Source organism: Chrysochloris asiatica, unplaced genomic scaffold, assembly GCF_000296735.1.
Source record: "Chrysochloris asiatica unplaced genomic scaffold, ChrAsi1.0 scaffold00105, whole genome shotgun sequence".
Lineage (NCBI taxonomy): Eukaryota > Metazoa > Chordata > Mammalia > Afrosoricida > Chrysochloridae > Chrysochloris > Chrysochloris asiatica.
Window position 1 is genome coordinate 5304106 of NW_006408623.1, and position 5039 is coordinate 5309144.

Sequence of the window (5039 nt, forward strand, 5' to 3'; positions counted from 1 at the left end):
TCTGTACCGTCCTTTTATTTAGGGGAGGAACTATACACAAAGCTAGGAGGGACTAAGACAAGGTACAGCTGTCAATCTTACTTTTCCAGACATTCAGGCAGCTTTACATGTACTTTGCAGATTCCAATCTCACTACCCACTACCACGCAACTTGGTTTCTCAAGCTTAATTAACATACCTTTTAGCACCTAGCCTCAAATGGAGGGAGGAAAAGGAGGATTGGGAGGATTCCCATTGTGTCAGCTGCCCAGCCCAGGTTCTTCAGGAAAAGAGAAGCCTGGGTGAATAGACAGCACCTGGAAACACTTTAGAGAGGGCATTCCTATTGTCCTTGGAACAGAGACCGGGGAGCCACCCAATTTACTTTGAATGAATTCTCTGAGGGAAAAACTTGGCCTGTTTGGAACTTCACAGTCTTGGCTTTTAGGAAAACATTACATTTATCTGTGGATATCAAGGGCTCCATGTCTGCAATTAATAAAACATAACTGAACACTAAGATGAAAAACAATTTGCTATACCTGCCAGATAGCTAGAATCTGTTCCTCAGAGCCTGCAGCCTGTATTGTCTGCAACACTCGGGCCCTGTGGGCCTCGAACTTCTGACCAGTTTTACACGGTCTGCAACAGTTTGAGAGCTAAAATGCACCTGACTCAAGCCATGGTATTTTCAATATCTTCATATGCAGTTGAAAGTTGGACAGTGAATAAGGAAGACCCTAGAATAATTGATGCATTTGCATTATGGTGTTGGAGAAGAACAGGAAAAGTACCATGGTCTACTAGAAGAACTAACAAGTCTATTTTGGAAGAAGTATAGCCAGAATGCTCCTTAGAAGCCGGAATGGCCAGACTTCATATCTAATACACCCAGCACATTATCAGGAGAAACCAGTTCCTGAAGGACGTCATGCAAGGTACAGTGGAAAGTCGATGAAAAAGAGGTAGACCCTCAATGATATGAATTGGCCCAATGACAATAGCAATGGGTTCAGGCTTAACAAAGATTGTAGGGATGGCGCAGGACTGGGCAGTATACATAGAATCGATATGAGTCTGAACTGACTGGACAGAAACCAACAGCAACAACACTTTGAAAAACTTGCATGATCATGAGCAAATGATGAAGAAGAAGAAGAAAAAATTCACCTCAAATGACATCTGTTACTGACAACAAAGCAGGGTCCAAGTTGTAGAGCTGTTGCTATTACTATTCGTTACCACTGAGTTGTTTCCAAGTCATGGCAAAGTTACGGATAAAGCAAACCATTGTCTGTTCCTAAGTCAGCTTCATGGTCATTTGAGTCCCTTGCCATGGCCACTCTGTCCATCCATCTCATGGGGGTGGGGTGGACTTCCCTCATTTTCCCTATGCTTCACCAAACACAATGTCCTTTTCTAGCAATTGGTTTTTGCCAGTGACATGTCCAATGGAATCAAGTCAAAATCTTGTCGTCTTCACTTCTAAGGAGCATTCTGGCATTGTGTTTCTTGAACCAAAAAATGTGTAGGGTAAATGAATGTCTGACTGGACTATTACAAATAATTGAAAAGTGAGTCTTTTCCAATTTCTGAAGCAATCCATGGATAAAGAGTCTCAAACTTGTAACAGCATACTCAGATCTCAACTTCCTGTGGTTTACATTCTTCCTGGGGCCAACCCAACCTGGCTGCACTTTAATTTCAGGTTTTCCCAGATGAAAGAAGAGAAGGCAGATACAAGTCAAGTGCTTGGTTCTCCGGGGACCCGAGTAATAACTCTGGAAGTCTAAGCACAACTCTGTTGACATTATTTTCAAACATGATATACGCTCCACTGTGTGGATCACAAAGAGCTTTGGTGGCACTGCTGTTTAGGAGATGGGCTGCTAACCACTAGGTTGTTGGCGCTTCCAACTCACAAACTGCTCTGTGGGAAAAAGATGAGGCTGTCTGCTCCCACAAAGATTCACAGTCGCAGGGGCTTTATTGACACAATAACCATGGTTGGTGGGTGGGACCAAGCAGTGCCCTGGTGGTACAGTGGCTAAGTGCTCATCTACTAGCCTCAAGGTTGGCAGTTTAAACCCACCAGCCACTCAATGGAAGAAAGATGTGGCAATCTGCTTCTCTAAAGATTTGTAGCCTTGGAAAATCCATGATACATTTCTACTCTGTGCTGTAAAGTGACTATGAGTCAGAATCGAGTCAATGGCAGTGGGAAGATGGGGATCAAAAATCCCTGGAAAATGGGGCAGGGATAGGCAGAACCTCCACTGAATGATTTCCAAACTGTTGTGACCTGGCTAAAGGAAATGGTGATAAGACTCTTGTGGTACAACAGTGAATACCTGCCACCAGGACTGACTGTGAGAGTCAGAAATGTAGAGGCAGATTTTTTTTTTTTTTCTTGGCAAAAGGAGGAGATTGATTTTGCAACCCAGGAGCATAGGTCCCTGGGACCATCAAACCGGAAGAGCGGAAAGTGTGACCCTACCCAGAGAGGCAGTGAGGCCAGGCATGGAAACAGATGATGGCATGAACAGATGGAGTGGCTGGGATCAAGGGTCTCAGGGAGGGAGAGGACCTGTTTGCTGACAGCCAGGGGGGTGGGCCTATGGAGTATATCCTTTGGTTATTTGATGATGCATGGAAGGGATTGTAATCAATGCAATGAAATGAAATACGATAGGATGAATGTGAAGCTGAAGTGGGACAGAGGCAAACAATGATGTGTGTACAACTTTGGAACAACAGGGCTCTGGAACACAGGGATTGAGACATGGTTGGAATGGGGAAGAGGGTGGGGGATAATGTTAAGATGCTTAGCTGTCTTTTGAATCTTGGTTTCCCTGGCATACCACTATAAAATAGACACTGGAGGGGAAGACAAAGAAATAGCTAGAAATACCACTATAGAAAGCTTGTAAATCCGTTTTCTGCCTATTAGAATACCTAAAATGTGGCTACAATGTGCCCAGTGAAAGAGGCTTCTTGTGGAGCCTCTACGTTACACAAGACCATGGGTGGAATCCAGAACAGCATTCAGAATCTTCTGAGAGGAAATTTCCACTTGAAATGACAAGCAGATCAGCCTGGAGCGGCCAGAAGAAGAGAAGATACTTCCTGAAAGAAAGACTGACAGGAAAATACAAAACAATATAGGCAGTCTGACTGATTACTACAAGAACAAACAAGCGGCTTGCCCAGGAGACATCAAGGTAGTGGTCGGGTCCCCCTCAGGGCAAACCCCTTTCTAAGACTAAGACTCAATGGGAATACACACCCTGATTGGTGACCACATTCTTCACCGATAAAGGGAAGTGAGGGAAAAGCAGCAATGAAGCTGTGAGCTGAGCCCTACAATGTTCAATAGACTCCTGTGAACCCAGGTGGAGACCTGGTCAGCCAGCAGTGTGGCGAGTCCAGGGGACTCTTGGACCCAGAGTCAGAGGCATAGCCACAGAGGACAAGAGTGGAGAGTGAAGCGTCCAGCTCATAAGATGTGAGGGCATATGCACAAGAACACCCACACTTGCAGATAATACCCATTTGACCTGGCTTCAATGACTGAACGACCAGAGTTCAACCAGAAGAAGAAAGAAGAGGGGAAAATGAATAAGCTGATACAATTTGATGAACTTGACCTACACCTATGGAAGCAGTAGCTCAAAAGAGGAAACAAATCTTCACAGCGAGGATCATTCCCACCCACTCCACACATGGAGAGGACAGGGATGGGCAACTTGGACATTGGCTACCCAGAATGGGGTACAGAGGCAAGAAGTGACTGGCTTACAAGCTTTCAAGAGGAAACCTAGCTCTTCTGTCCTCCTCACTTCTTGTCGCCGGCTGTACTGGTACCCACTCGCTCTGCCGCCATGCCTCGCAAAATTGAGGAAATCAAGGACTTCCTACATACAGCCAGGCAAAAGGATGCCAAATCTGTCAAGATCAAGAACAAGGACAACATGAAGTTTAAGGTTCGGTGCAGCAGATACCTCTGCACCTTGATCATCACCGACCAGGAGAAGGCCGACAAGCTGCAGTCCCTGCCCCCAGGTTTGTCAGTGAAGGAGCTGAAACGAATCAGACATGCTGATTTGAACTGCAATAAATAAATTTTTTTTAAAAAAAGAGGAAACCTAGATCCAGAGGGCATGGAGCAAGGTAGAATCTTCACTGAGTGTTATCCATTCTGTATATTCGGGGCTGATGAAAGGAGATGCCGATAGATCTCTTGCAGTACAATAGCGAATAATTGTTATCAGGACTGATTGTAAGGGCTGGAAATGTAAAGATAGACGTTTTGTGGCAAAGGGAGGGGAGTGATTAACTCTGCAGTCTAGGAGCGGAGGTCCCCAGGACCATCAAGGGAGAAGAGTGAAGGACGGGACCCTACCCAGAGAAGCAGTGATGCCTGAGATGGAGGCAGAGACGATGACATGGCGAGATGGAGCAGCTGGGGACTTTGGACCCGGAGAGGAAGAGGGGTTGTGTGCTGTCGACTGGGGGGGCAGGCTTGCATGATGGATGATGCATGGAAGGGATTGTAACCGTGGCAAGGAAACGATATACGATGGGATCAATGTGAAGCTAATGTCCTCCCATGTAAATGATCACATAATTCACAATAAAGCATTAAAAAGAAAAAGAAAAAAAAAAAAACCCTGGAAGATGTAGTAGAGTAGAGACCCTCTGTAAACAGCATGCCATACAATGTGGGAACACATCCCAGTATCCCCTGCACACCCCTCCTAGCCCCTCAGAACTTGACTCTCAGCAAGACCATAGGGATCCCAGAGTCTAAGCCCTCAAGGCAATAGCTATTAACAGGAGGAGAAATACTGCTTTACAGTCCTCAGATTTCACACTACAGAAAACTGTAGGAAATGTTACACCAGAGAACCACAAACTATGATGTAACAAAAACAGGCTGCGTGGACTTACCACGATCAACTGGAAAACAGGCACAGAAGGGCCAAATCATCCTATCAGAATGCCAGTCGTCAGTGTTTGAAAAGAATATCTTCTGTACCTGAAGAGAGTAAGCTGGCTTG

The 5039-nt window shown here is 45.3% G+C and overlaps 1 pseudogene; it reads left to right on the forward strand.

Annotated features, from left to right (window-relative positions):
- The first annotated feature begins 3860 nt into the window (after positions 1–3860).
- On the forward strand, positions 3861–4100 carry LOC102822084 (annotated as a pseudogene).
- The last annotated feature ends 939 nt before the right edge of the window (positions 4101–5039 follow it).